Source organism: Chinchilla lanigera, unplaced genomic scaffold (genome assembly GCF_000276665.1).
Source record: "Chinchilla lanigera isolate Chin_1 unplaced genomic scaffold, ChiLan1.0 scaffold00056, whole genome shotgun sequence".
Classification (NCBI taxonomy): Eukaryota; Metazoa; Chordata; class Mammalia; order Rodentia; family Chinchillidae; genus Chinchilla; species Chinchilla lanigera.
The window spans coordinates 8,774,591-8,796,996 of NW_004955457.1; the positions used below are offsets into that span (position 1 = coordinate 8,774,591).

The window sequence follows — 22,406 nt, forward strand, 5'->3', positions numbered from 1 at the left end:
AAAACTAGCAGCTGAACCAGCTTAAAGAGGTTGAGAAAATATGCTTTATTCTCTGATCCTTTTCCTTTCCTAAAATGTGATGATGTTTTGGAAAAATCCAGATACACTTACATCATATTCAAAATTATGTACGGTTTATGAGAAAAGTAGCGTAATTAGAATAGGTAGTTGGAAAAGTCCTGAACTCTCAGAGTAGCTCGTTCTCTTGAATCAGGGCCAAGGATGGTGTCACTCAGCTGCCTGCTGACTAAGTGATGTACAACAGATTTACTTAACCACCGGCAAACCACATTTCCTTTTCCAGGGCAATAAGTTAAAAGAATATCTGCCTCCCTTTTTTATAAAGAGAGGAAATACTTCTTCCTCATCGGAGGGCGGCTGGGACCAGGTCTGTGAGAGAAATCGTTAAGCCTCAAGGATTCAGAGCCCAGAGCCCCAGAGAACGGGGCTTTTTCACTTCCCTGTAGCCGCAGGCACCGGCGCCCCCAGAGAGGTAAGTGTGTTTGTACCCCCAAATTTACTCCCACACCCTAGCCCTCCCCTGCCTGTGAGTCAGCAGACTGTGGGAAAGAAAAGCAATCTAAATCCTTTTATCTAGCTCCATTTGACTGTGGCACATAAAAGTGAAGGTTTACTCAATTTGGAAAAGAGCCACTGTTTCCCACGTCTCGGGGTGGGGGGGCAGAGGGTCAGAGCTTCCGGTATTGTCCTGAAGACGTGGAGGCTGATGCTGTTCGTGCAGACCTCCCAGCCAGGCTGTTCCTGCAAAGGGCAGTAAGGAATTAAAGCAAGAATTCGGATAAGGCTTAGTTCTCTGAGGTTTCTGAGAACTGTCCGGCTTAAGAGGCCAAAAGCGCCCCTGCACAGCGGCGCTGCCAGGGCTCCTCGACTCTGAGCTCAGCTCCTCGCTGGGAAGAGCTGTGCTTGCTTCCAACCTCGCTGTGTCACCAAAGAGAGGCCCCAAACTCCAGCCCTGCCTCTCTCGGAGTGAAAGCTGGAGAAGGGCCTGGCACAGGTGATAGCTGCCTCGCTGGGTGACAGGGGCAGAAACTGAAAAGGAAGTCTTGCCACTTTTCAGGAATCCACTTCTTTGTGAGAATATGCCCCCTCTCAAGGCTTTTGTTTTGGACTGAGTTTTATTTTTATTTTCTTTTGCAAACAACAGCAAGACTAGACATGATCATTAACAAAAATTGACAAAGACTAGTTGCACGCTCCCAAATATCTGTTTTTGAAATTCCTGTAAGAATATCTGGTTAGCCAGGGCCATAGCTCAGCAGCACAGCACCTGCCTGGCAAGCGCAAGGTCCTGAGTTCAATTCCCAGTACAAAAAAAAAGATTTAAAAAAGAAAAGAATAATGATATCCTTGATCCCATCAAAAGATAGAAAGCCATGTAGCTGACTCCAGCTTTTTCTGGGAATTGGGGGGTGGGAAGGGAAAGACTCATTTAACATAGCCCAACCTGTTCTAAGTATTAGAGCTTCACAGATTAACACAGACGTCTTCTTTTACAACATGTTATCTTCTAAAAAAAAAAAATTACCAGGGAAATTTCAAGCACCTGTAGAAAAACCTGGAATGGGAGATCTGCTTCCCAAAGGAATACGACAGGGTATCGCCCTCTCTGAGCCCAGGTGGCCCTGCAGACTGTCAGTCAGGTGCGCTCTCTCCAGAGATTCTCTGCAGCTGGTAGGGTGGCACACACCTGTAACTCCCAGTACTCTGGGAGGCTGAGGCAGGAGGATTCCAAGTTTAAGCCCACCCTGGGCAATTAGGGATTTAGTAAGACTATCTCAAAATAAAAAATAAAATAAAAGGCTGCTCTGTGGAAGGGTCTGGATTCCAACTCTATACCTTCCCCCTATACTATACACACAAAAGGCTGGCTCCTCAGACAGAGCAAAGGAAGGTACTCATCCTCAGAAAGTTGTTTGCTGTGTCTTTTATTTAGTTTCATGGATTAATCTCAAGCTAAGTAACCAAGTTTCAATTGTGTTTTAAACACATAAAAATAAAAATGCATATTCTTGGCTTTCAGCATATATTGTGCTTCGAGGATGCTTAACACATAGTTCATCTTCAATGTCATTTTTCCTTGTTTTCTCTATCCTTGGCTCCTCAATGCTTCTGCTCTACCAAAAAGAAAGAAACTTCAAAACCCTATGAAATAATCAAAACTTCTTGCAATTATGCTTTGGTGTGATTACAGAACATAGACGAGAACTGTTAGCAGATACCAGTACTGCACATGCAGAGAGCAGGAAGTAACTACTACCACAGCAGCGCCAGCTACCCCTGTGCTGCCCACGTCTCTCTGCAGGAAAGCACGGAAGGCTGGCACCAGGGCTGGCACAGGACCAGTGTGAGACCACGGGACCTCCTCACAGTGAGATACCTCTAGCTGCATGAAGTACATGTAAGGAAGGACAGAAGAAATTTAAAAAATAGGAGACAAGGAGATCCAGGTTTCAAAATTGTACTTTTAAGGAAAACTGCAGCATCAAACCACAGAAGTTATTCAAGCCATTTCTCCTTCCAGAAAATGCACTCAGGGGCTGGGGATTTAGCTCAGCGGCACAGCGCCTGCCTGGCAAGTGCAAAGTCGTGAGTTCGATTCCCGGTACCAAAACAACAAAAAACAAAAAAACAGAAAATGCGCTCAAAATAATTCCCAGCAGTCTAAAAGACATACTAGGCCTGTAAGTCAGGCTCCGGACCTGTCCCTGTCACCTATAAGGTGTGCTTCCTCCACCCTCAAGGAAGCCACGGTAGAAGGCAGCAGATCTCAACTTCCAACACAAGTGAATGACTCAGCTCGCATCTGCCCCAGCCTGCTGAGTGGGGAGCTGACAGACAGCGGAGTGCACCTCCCAGATCACCTACCCTGTGGCCCCCAAGGGCCATAAATATGCCCCGGTCTAGCACGAAGGTGGCACTCTCTACAGAGCCCACACTTGATTTCTTTGGGTGTGTAGCTCTTAATTTCTACCTCATAAAACCTCAGACCCCCAAACATTCTCTGTTTAAGGTGAATCAACTTCCTCATCTGAGCTTCGGAACGTCCTCAGAAGCAGCCCAGGGACACCTTCTGGTGGCCAGCAGGAGTTGAAGAGGCCTTGGCAGGCAGCAAACAGTGAGTCCAGCCCCCGGCGTCGCATTCCTGTCCACCCCTTGCCCCACGGAGCAGAGCTAAGCTCTGGGTTTCTTTGCCTCTTTTTTTGTCTCCTTGTCTATAAACTGCAGCTTTAGGGTTTTGGTTGTTTCTGTTTTTGTTTTTCTTCCTTTCAGCAGCTAGAGGCTCCCAAGTCCCCAGAAAATAAGTATTTAGACCCCTGAGGAAGCGGTCTCCTTAAATCACGTACAGTTTTCAATCCTAAGCACTTCAGATAAAAGAAGAGCCTCTAAACTGCTCTTTTAACCCTCTCCCGCCCGCTCCACAAGAAAACCCCAATCCCCTTCCTGCCCCTTTCCTCCCACTCCAAGGCTTCCACCTGTCTGAAAACTTTTCTGCTACTAGTGTTTAGGGAGGGGCAGGGTGCTGCAGATGGAGGGGTCCATGGGGTCGGGAGCTCAGGAAGTTGTCTCAGGGCTCCAGCAACACGTGTCTACCTGGCCTCCCTGGGTCCTAGGCCGCCTGGCCAGCCCTGCCTGTGGTTATTGTTTCCTCCTGGAGTTTCGGTGATTGCTTCTGTAGAGCTTGCTTGTTTCCTCCCTCCAGCTTCTTTGGCACTGGTATTCTCATGATCATTCGGCCTGAGTTTGTCTCCCTGTCTAAAATGGTGTGTGATTCCTATGAGTGGCTTGTGTGTTACAGGTTCCTACATACAAACATTGGGGTAAATGTTTGAGTACAGCCCAGCTGTTGCGTACAACTCCTCTTTCCTGCTTTCTTGATCTGCTGATAAGGACAGGAGTAGCTATGTGCCAGGAACAGGGATGCCTGTAAGGTTGCACATTAATAATCTATCAATACATGTATACACAAGTATATTTAACTTTAAAGCCCACTTTTTTTTTTTAAAAGAGGCAAGCCAGGCGTGATGTGCATGCCTGTAATACCAGCACTCAGGAGGCTGAGGCAGGAGGATCACTGAGAGTATGAGGACAGCCTAGGCTACAAGTGAGTTCAAGGCCAGTCTGAATTGCACGGTGAAACCCTGTCTCAAAAAGACAAAAAAGAAGGGCTGGGGATTTAGCTCAGTGGCACAGCGCCTGCCTGGCAATCACAAAGTTATGAGTTCGATTCCTGATACCAGAAAAAAAACAAAAGAAAAGAAAGAAAACAATAACAAAACACAAAAGCTGGGCATGATGGTGCACTCCTGTACCCCCAGCACTCAGGAAGCCGATTAAGACGACTGTCACAAGTTCAAGGCCAGCCTGGGATACTTAAGAGACCCTGCCTCAAAAAATGATGAAAACAAGGCAGCCAATTAGATGATCATTTATTTGTGTCATTCAATATTTTATAATTCAAGGTAATTGATTAAAATTTGACAATTGATTTTTTTTTTTTTTTTTTGTATTGGGAATCAAACTCAGAACCTTGCGCTTGCTAGGCAGATGCTTGTGCCGCTGAGCTACATCCCCAGCCCAAAGTTTGACAACTGAGACTGAGACTTAGCTAAAAAAGGTAACTAGGCTAGGACATCCTATATTTTGGGTCTTGCCCTCAAGGTCAGCAGGGATCCAAGACACAGTGGGGCCCCCTAAAAGGATCCTACTACTCCAGTATCACCCAGCTACTAAGTGGTGAAGCCGCAAGACACCAGAGAACAAGGGCCAACCAGTGTACATTGTACTAAAAGGAGGGTCACCGAAGAGGGGCTGTCCCCATTCTTCCAAGGGAAGCCACGTGGTCAAGCAAGACAGTGACCCATCCTGGTAGATGACAGAGAAAAGACGATAGAGGAACTACAGAGGTTCGGATTAACACAGGTCTCGCTTTAACTTAGTCTTAAACACCCAGCAGGAAAATATAACCTCCCCACAAGCATATATATATTATATCCCTATATAAAAATTAGAAATTTTAAAAAGCTAGGGTAGCTATAAGAAGAGGGCTCAGTGGCACATGCCTATGATCCCAGCACTTGAGAAGCTGAGGCAGGAGGATTGTTGCAAGTTCGAGACCAGCCTGGGCTCCAAAGTGAGCTCAAGGCCAGCCTAAACTGCATAGCGAAACCCTGTCTGAAAAAGACAAAAAAAAAAAAAAAAAAGAAAAAAAGAAGGGGGCTCCAAACCCTGTACTGTCCACTGCTCAGAATCTCCAGCTGTATCTATAACTTACAAAAAGTTTTGCTCTTAGTCCTGCTACTGCTTCCCAAATGTGCGCTTAGGCCTCTCTTAATATATTTCCATTATGTTATTCCAAAATACATTCCCATACCCCTCAGATAAGGACTCGTGTTCTTATACAAGTGTGCCTACAAAATAAAAACGATGCAGGCATGATGGTGCATGCCTGTAATCCCAGCACTCAGGAGGCTGAGGCAGGAGGATTTCTGTGAGTTTGAGGCTAACCTATCCTATACCACCTAGTGAGACTCTGTCTCAAAAAGCCAAAAAACAATAAAAATTTAAAAATAAATATTCTAGCTACTGGACTGGGGATATAGTTCAGCAGTACAGTGCCTGCCTGGCAAGCACAAGGTCCTGAGTTCAATTCCTGGTACCAAAAATTCCAACTACTAAGCTCTGTCACCTTTGTGATATAAACTAATATATATATATATATATATATTTTTTTTTTTGGTCTTTTTGAGACAAGGTCTCACCATGCAGTTCAAGCTGGCCTTGAGCTCACTTTGTAGCCCAAGCTGGTCTCAGACTTGCTGGGATCCTCCTGCTCAGCCTCCTGAGTAGGTAGGATTACAGGCATATGCCACCATTCCTGGCTTATATGTTTATATCATCTGAAGCCAGTCATTACAAAATGTGTTCAGGTCTACCAAACAGAGCTCCAAAATAAAAATTAAATTAAAAAATAAAATAAAATAAAATAAAAATTTTAATGGCCCAGTAGTCAAAAAAGTAGTTGTCTGGCCAGGGATATAGCTCAGTGGCACAGTGCCTGCCTCACAAGTGCAAGGTCCTGAGTTCAATTCCCAATACCCCCCTAAAAAAAGGAGATGTCTTAATATAGTCATTTACCATTGTTAGAATTAAAATAAGAGGACATTAAATTTCTTATTAACAAAACAAAAAGGAGTCTGCGTGCTCTTTAACTCCAGCTATTATTGTTTATACATTTAGATAAGTACTTCAAAATAGACAGAGGTTAATGTTAAAGTCAGTGCCAAACTTTACTGCCTTTTACCAGTTTCTGGAGACACCATTTATCAGTAACTACTTTTCATTTCTGTCCACTGCTTATTTAACATAACTATAAAATAAAGCTTAAGCATCACTAGCTTGCTAGTGTTCCTTGTCCTCTGTTCCAAATTATCAAAAGACCATGGTTCTTCAAAAAATAAAACCTAGTACTCCTATGTTTCCCTGAGGTCAGTCAGGACAAAACTTCCTGTCCCAGGCCAGACAGTACATTACCTCTAACAGTAGGCAGCCTAAAGCAGCTGCATAAAGACAAACTCCCTTAAAAATAGGAGAGCAAAGTCTCAGGTAGGAGAGAAGAAATTAAAAACAAAAACAGGCAAAAAGGAGACAAGGAAATTGAGATTTTTAAAATTATACTTTTAAGCCAGGTGTGGTGGCACACACCTGTAATCCCAGCACTCAGGAGGCTGAGGCAGGAGGATCGTTGGAAGTTGCAGGCCAGCCTGAACTACAGAGCGAGAACCTGTCTCAAAAGACAAGAAATTAATTAATTAATTTTGAGAAATTAATTAACTTTGAAAAACTAATTAATTTCTTTGGGTGTGTTCCTCCGCATTTCTGCCTCATAACACCTTTCCCATGCCTCTGGTTTTTTTTGTTTGTTTGTTTTGTTTTGTTTTCTTTTTCCAGTACCGGGAATCGAACTCACGCCCTTGTGCTTGCCAGGCAGGCGCTGTGCCGCTGAGCTAAATCCCCAGCCCCCCCATGCCTCTGACTGGGATCCTTTTCTACAACTGTAGTCCAAGCAGGCCATTCTATGTTTAGGGTAGGCTACATTTCTCACCTGGGGTTGGGGATTCCTTCCACAAGTCCAGGCACACATTCACCCCCATGACTCAACACCTCCATAAGAATTACAGTTCTAGACTTTTCTAGATTGGTGTTTAACAGTAGGCAGGGGTTCCTCCCAGCCCAAAAGTGTTTTGTTTCAGTACTGTAAGGCTCAGCTGCTATTAGCTCTTACAAAGATCAAGGACAGTCATCCTGCAGACGGGAACACACCAGGTCTGAGTTTATTTCTCTACCCTCTGCACATTCTCAGCCCCTGCATTCCTGTGTCCACATCTGCCAGGGTCACAGCCAGTGGGCGATAAGGAGAAAAATCAAATATTTAATTTCTTCAGAACCAGCGAAGTTCTGTCTCAGCCTTCCTATGTCAAGAAATTAAAATACGCGCAACTAACATGTGATTTCATTTTTTTCACTGTCAAAATACACTGAAAACCAAGTAAAATAATATCCCTCCCTGTACGCCCATGAAGAAATCCCTTCTGACATTTTAAAGCTTCCTTTTATTCAATCCCTGTTAATATAAGTTGACTTTTCATAAGCAAAAACCCAACCAGACAGAGGAGGCGGTGTGGGGGGAGGGTTCAAATCACTGCTTTTCAAAACCTCAGAATCACCACACAAACCTGTTACATAAACAAGATGAGCCAAAGAATTTATGCAACATGTTTCTGCTTACTCGGTTCCTGGAATGCATGCTGAATTTTTAGCAAGGGTGGGGTTTTAAGGAAAGAGCTGCATCAAAACCCAACACCACTCTTCTCTCAGCCTTTATGAATGCTTGAATAGCAGCTGCACTAGGAAGCAGGACAAAGTGTAAAACAGCGGTCTTTAAAGTGACCCAAAGCCGGACATGGTGGCGCACGCCTGTAATCCCAGCACTTGGGAGGCTGAGGCAGGAGGATCGTTGTGAGTTCGAGACCAGCCTGAGCTACAAAGTGAGGTCAAGGCCAGCCTGAACTGCATAGCGAGACCCTGTCTCAAAAACACCAAAAAATAAATAAATAAATAAATAAATAAAAATAAAGTCACCCAAAGCCAACTGATCTGATAACAGCTACAGATACTTTTCACAAAACAATGTTCTGATGAACTAATCAACCGGCAGGGAGAAAAAAACACGTGATTAAATGTTGTATGCCAGTTCAAAGTTTTTGGTCTTGTCAAAAAGTATTCAGGGAGCAATCAGATTAGCTACACCTGTGGACTGAAAACCAGAAAATTATTGTTCTGGAATTGCACAGAAAAACGTCAGTAATGTTTGCGGTTTGTTACCTGGAAAAGAGCTTATAATATGGATTTCTGAGTATGAGTCAGATTTAAATATAACAAAAAGAAAAAACACGCAGTTTTTCCATGCCCCCTAACAAACCTTTCAAAGACCAATGGCCTTTGCTCTTGCCACATTTCTGAAAATTTCGTTATTAATTTCACTCTGAGAGGCACAAAACACTCCCACGTTTTATTTTTTTTTTTTTTTTTTTTTTTTTTTTGGTACTAGGAATCAAGCTCAGGACCTTATGCTTGCCTATCAGACCCTGTACCACTGAGCTATATTCCCAGCCAAAATTATTAGGAATACAATAATTCGTTTCCATTTCTCATCCTACCTTATGCCTGAGTCTTGGGGCTTGGATCTTGGGGTCCTAAGCGCCCTGTCCTCCATCTACAAAGCGTGGCGGCACGGCTTGCGGCACTTGGAGCGCGGCACAGACCACACCCCCTGGCGGGGACGCGCATGGCGCATGGTGCGTGAGTGTCAGCAGGGAGCGAGGTCAGGTATGGGAGGTTGTAGCCCCTGCAGAAGGCCTGTGCTGGAAAATAGCCTGCGCCTGCATGGAGCTACCACCGCAGGCCCAGAGCCAAAGGAAAACACTAACCAGGGGGCGGTTTCTAGGATATGCAAAGGTGGAGCAACAGCCAGGTGGTTTGCAGTGGCGCGCGCACAAGGAAAGCTGGGGAGGCTGAGGCAGGAGGATCACCCTGACTTCACTGCCGTAAATGGTTCAAGGCCCATCTGTCTACACAGGGAGACCCTGTCTCACCAAAAAAAAAAAAAAAAACCAACCAGACAAACGAAGGGAAAAAAATGAAATCAGAGTCAAGCCAGCCGTAGAAATTCAGAAGATATGGGAAGAACCTTGTTCTTCCATATTACCCCGGACTAGTCCTCCCGTAGTTTTCTCCTCTAGCAAGGAACATTAAATTTACTACAATATTTAAAAAACGTATTTATTGGGCCTGGGGATATAGCTCAGCGGCACAGCACCTGCCTGGCAAGCGCAACGTTCGATTCCCGGTACCGGAAAAAAAAAAACAAACAAACAAAACAAAACAAAAAATGTATTTATTTATTATTTTTCAGTACTGGGAATAGAACCCACAGCGTTCACACAGATTTGATTTATTCAAGACAGGGACTGAGTTGCGACGCTACCCTGGAAGGTCTCAAACTTCCTCTCGCACACCGCTGCTTTCCCCGGACAGGGCGCACAGAGCCTAGTGGGAGGCCGTGGAGGAGGCGCGGGCAGGCGCTTCCCCTGTGCCCCATGGCCAAACTCTCGCCCTGCTCTGTACCACTGTAACTTCCTCTAATTTTGCCCCAAGACAGAGCAGGAAGTGGCCTCAGACTGTCGAGTGTGCCCATCCCTAGATACTTGCTTGGCCTGGCCTAAGTGTCCAACTTGTGTCCCAGCCTCCTTCAAAGAGCAGTCCTGTTTACACGGATGTTGCTAGAACTACGAAGGGGTTACACCAGATAAACCCATTGTAAGCTGAATATATGCGAAGAAGAAAATGGATTGAACGCACCTACTTACTGAACAGCGTAACCTAGCAACACAGCACCGAGCATCCCTGTTGCCCTGGCGACGTGTGGCTGGCTGGGAGCTGGGCTCTTGCTCAGCGCCCCATGTCAAGAGCTCAAGAGCATGTGCTGCTGCACGGCGCTCGCCCAGGAAGAGCTCAAAATTAAAACACGACACGGGTCTCCACTCAATGCCTGTGGCTTTGCCACTACCCCAAAGTCAGGGTCCTGCTGTGGCGATCAAGTTCAAGTGCTCCGTGCTGGGGGCGTCCTGGGGCGCTTGCCCACCTTGTGTCCACTTATTCAAGGAAGGGGCTAGGAAGCCCCTGTCCGGGAGCCCAGACTGGGACAGGGTCAGCCTGCCTGGTGGGTCAGGTGTGAGTGGCACAGGAGGCAGTCTCACAAAGCCCAGCAGGTGAGAGAAGCTGGCTTCTAGCCCCAGATCCCAGACAGCAGAGGGGAGCAAGCCTCCTAGAGCAGGCAGGAAGGGGTGCTGTGTGGGGCACCGGGTCCATGGCAGGAGGGCTCCAAAAAGCACCTGAAGGGACTGCTAGGCCCAGGGTGTCCCCCAGCAGGTTCTCCTGGGCTGTTTGAGTTGTGGATTTCGAGCAAGCAGGCACAGTCCCGTGGGCACTGGGGCTGAGAAGTGGTCACCGTGGCCCATCCACCCTGCGCAGGGGCTGAGGGAGGTCTGTGGGTGGGAAGTGTGTTGTGTCCAGCTTTCCCGGGGGATTGATATCCAGCAGGTGTCCACATAAGGCGCCGTCCAGGTGAACCACCTGAGGGTCGTAGAGGAGGCTTAAACGGGATAAAAATCAGGGTGACTCAGTCCATCATCTGGGGTGACTAAGCCCATTTACATGGAAAAGAAATGCCACCACCATCTAAAGTGTAACCCTTCCTTACAGCATCACAGGATAGAGTTTAAAAACCAGCACCAGCCATCAACCCCACACCATAGCCCCATCGGTAAGCAGACTCCTGGACCCCTATCATTTACTAGCCTAGCATTTTTCTGATTGTACCAAAATGTTGATTTCGTTTTGTAAAAAACATGTCTGCAGCAGAACACAGTGACGCACACTTGTCAATCAGCCCAGCATTCCAGAGGTTAAGTCAGAAGGGACAGCGAGCTCTGCATCAGCCTGAGCCACTCCTCAAGACTGCCTTGAAACAACAATTGAAGAAAAGGAAAGAAAAAAAGAACAGAGGACATAGCTCAGTGCTTGAACCACATCAGACATGAGCTTGGGTTCAATCTGCAGGTAGCAGGGTAGGGGGAGATTATTTATATGTGAAAAATGAGAGGCAAGGGTCCCCTCATCTTAAAAATGTTACCAGACCCACTTGTGGGTGTATAAAATACTTGATAAAAATATTCCCGTGCTTTGCACAAGCAAGAATTACAGGTGGGGCCCACTTGGTCTTCAACACCCCTGGCTTATTTCTGTCACCTTCACCAGGACTGGAGTCTTCCTCACTTTTAGTTTATTTTCTTCACATAAATGGTCTCCCCTACACACACTGGGGATCAAAGTTAGGCCCTCAAGTGTGTTAGGCAAGTGCTGATCATTGTCTGCAGATGCATCCTTTTGTTTGCCTTTCTTGACAGGGCTTCATGTCCATTGCTATAGGAGCAGGTTTAGTTGAGAACTTCCTGGATGGACTCGCACTTCTATTCACTGCCCTGCCCTGAGCTGACTTTCCTGTTGGGCATGTGTCCTCAGAAAGGAAAGTGCTAGTGCTTATGGGGGCTTTGGAGCTCAGAGACCCTTCCTCTTTTTAATGTATATGTTGTTAGGATTGTTTTTACTATTATTATTACTATTGCAGTGCAGGGGATTGAACCCGAGCCATATACACAGTAAAAAAGTACTCTACCATCAAGCTACATCTCCAACACTTTTAGCTTGTAAAGTTTTTTCTTTTATTTTTGTGATAGTGTCTTGCTAAGCTGCTAAGTTACCCATGGTGGGCTCAAACGTGCAATCCTCCTGCCTCAGCCTCCAAAGCTCTGACATTCCATGTGTGTGCCTTTGTGACCTAGGAGAGACACCCTTCTTGAAGCTAGGTTTTCTCTGCCAGGACAAATGTGGGAGCAATTTAGATGTGCAAAGGTGTGAGCCAAGGGGGCCGGTGGTTGGTGAATCCTTCGGGCTTGTTTGAAAGCGCCTGCCAGTCAGCTTTGCTGCATTACTCCTGGTCCTCTGGGGCACGGGCTTCCCCTTATTTTTTCAGAGCACACAAATGATCTCAGTGCACCATATAGAGCACAGCACATTTGACCCTTCCTGTGTCAGAATTCGTTGCCAGCAAAGCAGAATTTTGTCTAAGGGTTCACTGGAATACATTGTGGGTGGGCACCCATTTAGTAGCAAAGTGACTGGGGGACAGAACTGTGCTGGAGAGGAGGCCGCTGGGCAGATGAAGTCTGAGGTCTCCAGTACTGAGCACATCCCTGTGACAAATCTGTGGCAGCGGTGAACTGAGAAGGGAGCAGCAGGAGCTTTGAGTCCCCGACTGTTTAAGAGGCTTGGGAAGTGGCAGATCCTGAGGTGAAGGACTGAACCCACCGCACTGTGACCTTTGAAAACAAGGGGTGTTGACGAGGAGCACAGGATAGCTGGGTGCTTCAAACCGGACTTGGAGGGTGCAGGACTGTAATCCTGGCTCTCTGGGAGGCTGAGGCAGGAGGATCATAAATTTAAACCCAGCCCGGGCAACTGAACAACTAAGCAAGAACTTCTGTCAAAGTTTAAAGTCTTTTTTAAAAAAAAAAAAAAGTCCTGCAGATGTAGCTCAGTGCCAATGCAAATGTTCTGGGTTCAATTCCTAGTATTAATTTAAAAAAAAAAAGCTGATTTCACAACCGTATCCTTGTCAAGCAGATATTTGTCCTTCAATGCTTAGGGCTTTTTCTCCAAGTTCAGCAGCAGTAAAAGGCGTCTGGCATTTAATTTGTTGGAGGAGAGCCTCTGATTTCTCTACCATAGGACTTCGGCGCTGTTTCCTCTTCTGAGGTCAAGTTTACAAACCATCACCAAGGACTTCTAACCCAGAGAGGAAAGGGGAAGGAGAATCACCAATTTAGAGCTCTTCTGCAGTCTGCAAACTGTCAAGGCTCTCCAGTAAATAGGCAAATTTGGAAGGCAGGCTTATGGTGTTGCAACAAAACAAATAAAACCAGAAAACTGTAACTCATGTGAGCCTCCAAAATCGCAGGTTCTCTCTGATCCAGACACCAGCTAATATGGTACAGAAAAATTACACAGGGTTCTAATTGCCCAGATCCTGAAGAGGAAAGAGTACTGAGGTTCTTTCTTAGACAAATCATGAACTTCTCAAACAAAGTCAACCTTAGACACCTTTAACTGCTGCTGAACTTAGAAGAGAGACACCAGCACACTGAAGGGCACACTCTACTTGACACTGATGCCAGAGTGACCGCTTACCCCCAACACCCAGAAATGAACAAAGGCTGTTTGCACTGGCACTAAACTGTATTTCTCAATGCTTTTCAACTATATACATATGTATTTTTTTTCTTTTTTTCATTTTGAAAGAGGTTCATACTAAGTTCTTAAATTGTCCAGGATGGGCTCAAATGTGCAGTCCTCATGCCTCAGCCTCCCAGACTTCTAGGATAATGGGTGTGCACCCCCATGCTTGGCTTAAAGTGCCCAGCTCCCTTGGACCCCTGACACCACTTGTTTTCAAGGGGACCATGACTCTAGGTCTGCCTCTGTGTCCTGTTTGTTTCACAGCTAGGGAGTGGGTGCTGTGCCCCTATTTCACTGGAGAGTAGGGGACAGCTGTTCCCTGGAGGAATTTCTCTTTGTCTTAATTTTATCAAGAAGAGGTAAGGCCAGTTATGGTGGTATATGCCTGTTATCCCTGCACTTGAGAGGCTGAGGCAGGAGGATCATTGTAAGTTTGAGGCCAGCGTAGCCTACAAAATGAGCTATAGCAGAGCCTGAACTGCATAGCAAGACCCTATCTCAAAAAGACCAAAAAAAAAAAAAAAAAAAAAAACCCAAAAAAAAAAACCAGGGTGAAACAAAATTTCATAATCAGATGATAGGAGAATACCAATACTTAATACATTGCATATTATCTTTAAAGTAGTTACTCAGTGGCATAAAAAATTCCACAATGGATAACTTCCTTTTCAAAAACCTTCCTTTTCTATGAGCTAAAGGAGATTAATAATACAAAGAACTTCCATTTTTTCACTCCTTTCTACATCCTTCCTTTCTCCCATCCTAGTTCCTTTTTCTTTTTTGACAATTTCTTCCCATTTTACAATTTCTAATGTACATTTTAGACTTTACATACTTTTGCAGTTTCTCACACCAGGGAGACCATACGACGGTTACACAGTTAATTCCCTTTCTCCGTGATGCTATGGATGGAACCCTGGGCCTAGTGAATGGAAGGAAGAGCTCTGCCCCTAAGCCACTTCCCCAGTCCCGGGACCTTCAGGAGAGGAGGGCGAAGCAGCGAGCTGGGAGTGGGGTTGAGGAAGATGTTCCTGAGGTGATTTTGAGCCTCACCCATCTGAGGAGGGTGGACTTGTTTAAGTCGCCCTTTGACTGCCTCTCAGCAGGCGAGGTGAACAGACCAGGCGAATCCGAGATTTCCTCCGTTTTTGCTCTAAGTCTCTCTGCAGGGGGATTTATTCACAGGTAGCTGAGGAGCCCGAAGGGTCACTGACAGTCAGCGGTTTGCCAAGAAGAAGGGAAAGGAATGACCTAGGAGGAGAGGTGCAGGGTGGAGGTTGAGGGGACAGAGCTTGAGTGGACATCGAAGCTCCCAAGAGAAAAAGTGGTTCTGCGGAGAACAGGAAGGCCTTAGCAGGAGCCAGAAAAACGTCCAGCCCGGAATCAGGAATGAATCCCGAGCAAAGTGGGAAGCTCGCAGGGGCAGCTTTAGCCCAGGCCAGTGTTTTCCGGAAGCTGTGCCCCACTTGGCGAGGGCTGTGTGAGGTGGGAAGCAGAACCCGTCCTCACCGCTCGGGGGCAGGCGTCTTGCACCGCCCTGGCCTGGGAGCCGGATTCGCTACCAGAAGAGGAGTGCGCAGCTGCGTGGGCGCCAGGGTTCGCAGACCCGAAGCGGTTCCGTGGAGACCCCATAGCGCAGCACAAGACGATGGGGATGAACAGGGCGCTGCGCGCGTGGCACAGGTGGTACAGCTGCAGTGGGGAGGCTTCCTGCTCTGGGAAGGCTGAGGCTGCGGGTTTTCGAGTTCAAAGCCCGCAGGAGCTAGTTACCAAATTTTGAGGAAAGCCGGGCGCACCCCTGTAATCCCAGCATTCGGTAGGCTGAGGAAGGAGTATTGTTGTGAGTTTGAGACCAGTCTGAGGTACAAAGTGAGCTCAAGGCCGGCTTGAACTGCATAGCGATACGCTGTCTCAAAAAGACCAAAAAATAAAAATAAATAAATAAATAAAATAAAAATTTTTGAGGCAAGGTTAGGTTATATAGAGAGACCCTGCTTCACAAGAAAAACCGAACCAAACCAACAGACTCTACAAATAATCCAAAAAAATAATAGGGTGGTAGTTAAAGTCCTGAAAACAGGTTTGATTCAGAAACTACTGACAGTAGGGGCATGAGCCGAACTCTGTTACAGTTTTGGTAGAGGTGAATTATTTATTTAATATAAAATAGGAGGAGAAAGAGGGACTCGTGGATTTCATGCTACCAAAGGACTCTCGCGTTAGGATGACAGGGAAGTTGTAGCCACAGATGCGACAGGAAATACAAGCACCTAGAGATACAGAAAGTTTTAGAGACCTGGACGGTCGTGGGAGACACAAAATCCTGAAAGCAGATCACAGGGATGAATCAGACACGGAAAGCTACTGGGGAAACCGCCTCAACCCCTCCTCAATGTCCTGGGCATCCTCTCTGCTCCACGATGTAGTTATTCCACCATGCACAAACCTCCCGTGCATTTGTGTCTTACAAATGCACTGCACGGTCACCTCTGCCCACCGCGGTCAGCGAGGCCGCCCGGGATTTGCCTATGGCCAAACGTGCACCCTCAGCCTCTTGTGTGCTCACCTGCGAGTGCCAGACAGAGGGGACCCTGGGGCGCTCAGTGTCCTCCGGGGCCGCTCCAGACGCGATGTTGCAGTGGAGAGTCGCTCGGCTTTTATAATCAACCCTGGTCCTAAGGGAGCGGGCACGCTGCGGGCGGTCTGACCCGGACAGTCTCCGCCAGTAGAAAGTCAAGTCCCTCTCCTGGAGGTGGGGCTGTGAATACTGATGACTGCCCAAGGTGGAAAGGGGCATGGCCTGCGCCCTAGAACCCGACTCTGGGAGGCTGAGGCAGGAAGATGCAAGTTGAACCCGGCCAAGACAACAGTTTCAAAATTTAAAAAACAAAAAGAAAAAAAGAAAAAACTTTCATTGACGCTTGGCAATGTAAATACTTCAACGCTGCCCTGCACGGTCACTGCCATACAGTATTTTTCAGGGTGAAAGAAAACATGTGTCCTAGGACTGGAGAGGCGCAGGGTGTATTTGTGGGTACAGAGCTTGACCAGACTACGAGGCTCCCAAGAGAAAGTGGTTCTGCAGAGAACAGGAAGACCTTAGCAAGAGCCGGGAAATTTTGTAGCAATCCCAGGATCAGGAATGAATCCCTGCAAAGCGGGAGCGCCCAGGGTACTTTTAGTTCTGGCCGTCCATTTCCGGAAACTGTGCCCCGCTTGGGAGAGGACGCTGTGAGGTCGGAAGTGAAGCGGTCAAACCTGGAAGTGAATCGGTCCTCACCGCTCATAGGTTGGTTTTTTCCAGAGCACTGGCCCTGGGACTGGATTGTCTACCAGACACTGAAGGGGCAGCAGTGTTGGCTCCGGGAGACCCAGACCTCACGTGGTTCTAGGAGAACCCGAGTCGCACACCAGATGCACCAGATGACTGTGGGGTAAACAGGGTACTGCGTGTGTGGTGCACACGCCATGGGAAGGCTTCCTGCTCTGGGAAGGCTGAGGCAGGAGGACATTTTGTTCAGGCCAACAAGAGCCAAGGACCCAACTGAGGCAACACTGGGTTGTACAGAGAGAGCCTGCTTCACAAGCAAAACAAAACCAAGCCTATCTCGGGCTGGGGTTACAGCTCAGGGGCACAGCGCCTGTGTGGGAAGCTCAAGGTCCTGAGTTCCATTCCTGGAACCAATAAATAAGTAAATAAAAGATAGAGTAAAAAGAAGGTTAAAGAAATGAAATTGTCCAAGGGGTGTTTCTCCATATCCACCACAGTTTTCAACGTGCTTGTTATCTGTTGTTAATATTTTTTGAAGATCCTCCCCATTTAACCTGAATTAAGACCAAGAGTCATGTTCTACTTAAGTGGCTAGACAGGTTTTGGCCCTTCTCTTAGGAGGGAGGAAACTTTCCTAGGGCTCAGCATTCCTTTAACCCCTTCAGAAATAATAGGAAAAGACAGAGGGACACGTGGTTTCATGCTACCTAAGGACTCCCGCGTTTGGATGAGAGGGAAGTTGTATCTGTGGATGAGACAGTAGGAAATACAAGCACCTGAAGATACAAAGTTTAGAGACCTGGACGGACGTGGGAGACACAAAAGCAAGAAAACAGCTCACAGGGATGCATCCGCACCGAGCTCTCCTGGGGAAACCACTTTGCACCCTCCTCAGTGTCCTGGGCATCCTCTCTGCTCCACGTTGTGGTTGTGTCCACCACACAGCTGCACAAATCTCCCACGCATCTGTGTCTTACAAAAGCACTGCACAGTCACCTCTGCCCACCGTGCTCAGCGGTAAGGAGAACCCGGCCCCCATCATTTACTAGCCTACCATTTTCCGATTGTACCAAAATGTTGATTTTGGTTTGTAAATAACACGTCTGGTGCAGACTCAGTGACACACACCTGTCAATCAGCCCGGCATTCCAGAGGTTAAGTCAGAAGGGACAGCGAGCTCTGCATCAGCCTGAGCCACTCCTCAAGACTGCCTTGAAACAACAATTGAAGAAAAGGAAAGAAAAAAGAACAGAGGACATAGCTCAGTGCTTGAACTCCCTGAGTTCAATCCTCAGGTAGCAGGGTAGGGGGAGCTTATTTACACTTGAAAAACTGAGTGAGGTAGGGATCCCTCCATCTTAAAAATGTTACTAGAACCACTTGTGGATGTATAAAATACTTGATAAAAATATTCCTGTGCTTTGCACAAGCAAGAATTACAGGTGGGGCCCACTTGGTCTTCAACACCCCTGGCTTATTTCTGTCACCTTCACCAGGACTGGAGTCTTCCTCACTTTTAGTTTATTTTCTTCACATAAATGGTCTCCCCTACACACACTGGGGATCAAAGTTAGGCCCTCAAGTGTGTTAGGCAAGTGCTGATCATTGTCTGCAGATGCATCCTTTTATTTGTCTTTCTTGAGAGGACTTCATGTCCATTGCTGTAGGAGCAGACTTAGCTGAGAACCTCTGGATGGACTCGCACTTCTGTTCACTGCCCTGCCCTGAGCTGACTTTCCTGTTGGGCGTGTGTCCTCAGGAAGAAAAGTGCTAGTGCTTATGGGGGCTTTGGAGCTCAGAGACTCTTCCTCTTTTTAATGTATGTGTTGTTAGGATTGTTTTTACTATTATTATTATTACTATTGCAGTGCGGGGGATTGAACTAGAGCCATATACACAGTAAAAAAGTACTCTACCATCAAGCTACATCTCCAGCCCTTTTCATTTTAAAGTTTTTTTCTTTTATTTTTGTGATAGTGTCTTGCTAAGCTGCTAAGTTACCCATGCTGGGCTCAAATGTGCAATCCTCTTGCCTCAGCCTCCAGAGTGCCACAATTTAATGAGTGTGCATTGTGCCCTACTAGAGAGATCTTTCCTGAAGGGAGACTGTGCGTCTGAAAGCACAAATGTAGGAGCAGTTTGGGTGTGAGAGGTGTGAGCCAAGGGGAGGGTGGTCGGTGAGTCCCTTGGGCTTGTTGAAAGCACTTGCCAGCCAGCTTTGGGCATTCCTCATGGTCCTCTGGGGAAGGGGCGTCTGAACAACTGGACAACTGAGCAGCTGAGCCACTAAGCAAGAACTTCTCTCAGTGTGCCGTACAGAGCACCGCACATAGGATACTTCCTGTTTCAGAATTCCTTGCAAACAAAGCAAAATTTTGTCTAGGTGTTCACTGAAATCCTTGGTGGCTGGACACCAGTTTGAGGGGAGAAAAGGAACTCAGGGAAGTAGCAAAGGGATTGGGGGACAGAACTGTGCAACAGAGGAGGCCGCTGGGCAGATGAAGTCTGAGGTCTCCAGTGCTGAGCACATCCCTGTGACAGATCTGGGGCAGGGGCAAACTGAGAAGGGAGCTGCGAGGAGCTTTGAATTCTCGACTATGTAAGAGGCTTGGGAAGTGGCAGATAGTCAGGTGAAGGATTGAACCCACCGCACTATGACCTCTGAAAACAAGAGGGAGTGGATTAGGAGCACACGATAGCTGGGTGCTTCAAACCGGCCTTGGAGGGTGCATGACTGTAATCCTGGCTCTCTTGGAGGCTGAGACAGGAGGATCAGAAATTCAAACCCAGCCTGGACAACTGAAGAACTAAGCAAGGACTTCTCTCAAAGTAAAAAGTTTAAAAAAAAAATAGCACTGCAGATATAGCTCAGTGCCAGTGCAAATGTTCTGGGTTCGATTGACATATAATTTGTTGGAGTAAAGTCTCTGATTTCTCTATGAAAGGACTTCAGTGCTGTTTCTTCTTCTGAGGTCAAGTTAATAAACCATCACCAAGGACTTCTAACCCAGAGAGGAAAGGGGAAAAAGAATCACCAATTTAGAGTTGCTCTGCAGTCTGCAAGCTATCAAGGCTCTCCACCAATTGGCAAATTTGGAAGGCAGGCTTATGGTGTTGCAACAAAGCAAATAAAAACCAGAGAACTGTAACTCACATGAGCCTCCAAAATCGCAGGTTCGCTCTGATCCATAGTTGCTAATATTCAACAGAAAAATTACACAGGGTCTCGAACTGCCCAGATTCCGAAGAGCAAAGAGTACTGTAGTTCTTTCTTAGACAAATCATGAACTTCTCAAACTAAGTCAATGTTAAACACCTTTAACTGTGGCTGAGCTCGAAAGAAGAGAGACACCAGCACACTGAAGGGCGCACTCTACTTGACACTGATGCCAGAGTGACCACTTACCCCCGACACTGGAATTGAACCCAGGCTGTTTGCACTGGCACTGAACTGCATTTCCCACTGCTTCTTAACTATATATATATATATGTTTTTATTTCTTTTTAATTTTGAGAGAGGTTCTCACTAAGTTCTGAATCATCTGGGCTGGGCTCAAAGGTGCAGTCCTCATGCCTCAGGCACCCAGAGTTCTAGGGTAGCACTGTGCACCCCCATGCTTGGCTTAAAGTGCCCAGCTCCCTTGGACTCTGAACACCACTTGTTTTCATGGGTACTATGGGGGCAGGTTTCTGCCTTGTGCCTCTGTGTCCTGTTTGTGCCATAGCTAAGAAGTAGGGTGCTATGCCCGATTTCAGGGGAAAGTGAAGGACAGTGGTTCCCTGGAGGAATTTCTCATTTTGTTAATTTTATCAAGAAGATGTAACGCTGGTTATGGTGGTACGCACCTGTTATCCCTACACTCGAGAGGCTGAGGCAGGAGGATCACTGCAAGTTTGAGGCCAGCGAGGGATACCAAATGAGCTAAAATACAACCTGAACTGCATAGTGAGATAGGAAGAAAAAAAAAAAAAGCGAAAAAACCTACAGCTCTAATAAAATTTCCAAACCAGATGATAGGAAAGTAACAATATTTAATACATTGCATATTATTATCTTTAAAGTAGTTGCTCAGAATACAAGATATGGGCATAAAAAATTCTCCAGTGGATACTAGCACAAACCTTCCTTTTCTATGAACTACAGGACGTTAATAATATAAAGAACTTGTATTTTTCTCCCTTTCCATTCCTTCCTTTCTCCCATCCTAGTTCCTTTTTCTTTTTTGACAATTTCTTCCCATTTTACAATATCTATTGTACATTTTAGACTTTACATACTTTTGCAATTTCTCACACCAGGGAGACCATACAAAGGTTACACAGTTAATTCCCTTTCTCCGTGATGCTATGGATGGAACCCTGGGCCTAGTGAATGGAAGGAAGAGCTCTGCCCTTGAGCCACTTCCCCAGTCCCAGGACCTTCAGGAGAGGAAGGCGAAGCAGTGAGCTGGGAGTGGGGTTTAGGAAGATGTTCCTGAGGTGATTTTGAGCCTCACCCATCTGAGGAGGGTGGACGTATTTAAGTCGCCCTTTGACTACCTCGCAGCAGGTGAGGTGAACACACCATCGCGAGTCCGAGATTTACTTCCTTTTGGCTCTAAGTCTCTCTGCAGGGGGATTTATTTACAGGTAGTTTAGGATCCCTGAAGGGTCACTGATGCTGAGCGATTTGCCAGGGAGAAGGGAAACAAATGTCCTAAGAGAGGAGAGGTGCAGGGTGGAGCTTGAGGGGACAGAGCTTGAGTGGACATCGAAGCTCCCAAGAGAAAAAGTGGTTCTGCAGAGAACAGGAAGGCCTTAGCTGGAGCCAGAAAAACTTCCAGCTCGGAATCAGGAATGAATCCTGTGCAAAGCGTCAGCTCCCAGGGGCAGCTTTAGCCCAGGTCGGTCCCTTCTGGAAGCTGTGCCGTCCTAGGCGAGGACAGTGTGAGGTGGGAAGCAGAATACGTCCTCACCACTCGCGGGCAGGTGTCTTGCACCGCCCTGGCCTGGGAGCCGGATTTTCTACCAGAAGCGGAGTGCGCAGCTGCGTGGGCGCCGGGGTTCGCAGGCCTGAAGCGGTTCCATGGAGACCCCACAGCGCAGCACAAGAGTTGGGGATGAACAGGGCGCTGCGCGGTGACACAGGGGGTACAGCTGCGGTGGGAGGGCTGAGGCTGCGGGATTTCGAACCCAAAGCCAGCAGGAGCTAGCTACCAAATTTTGAGGCAAGATTAGGTTATATCGAGACCCGTGCTTCACAAGCAAAACCGAAGCAAATCAACAGACGCTACTACAAACAATCCAAAAAAAATAATAGGATGGTGGTTAAAGTCCTGAAGACCCATTTGGTTCAGAAACTGCTGAGAGTAGGGGTATGAGCCAAACTCTGTTACAGTTCGGGCGGAGGTGAATTATTTATTTATTTATTTATTTTGGTTTTTCTCCAGTACCGGGAACCAGTGAATTATTTATTTAAATGTATTTATTTGTGTGCTTATTTCTTGGTACAGTGTATTGAATCCAGGCGTGCTCTGCCGCTGAGCTATAGGGTATCATTAAATCGTGCAGATGGGACTCAAATTTTCAATCTTCCAGCCTCATCTGCCCAGGTACTTGGGTTAGAGTTGCCCTTTGCCCGGCTTTATTTGGCAGATTTGATTTGGTATAGTAGCGAAGGGAGGAACCAGGGATGTAGCTCAGGGATAGCGCCTGCCTAGCA

General features: G+C 46.7%; 1 protein-coding gene across 2 annotated transcripts in view; it reads left to right on the top strand.

Annotated features, from left to right (window-relative positions):
* Positions 1-331: 331 nt before the first annotated feature.
* Gpr1 (G protein-coupled receptor 1) overlaps positions 332-22,406 on the top strand; it is a 56,922-nt gene continuing 34,847 nt past the window's right edge. For both annotated transcript variants that reach the window (XR_001236393.1, XM_005396997.2), the window contains exons 1-2: positions 332-493; positions 3,032-3,136. The gene's annotated coding sequence lies outside the window, so the exon portion shown is untranslated. The remainder of the gene's footprint in view (positions 494-3,031; positions 3,137-22,406) is intronic.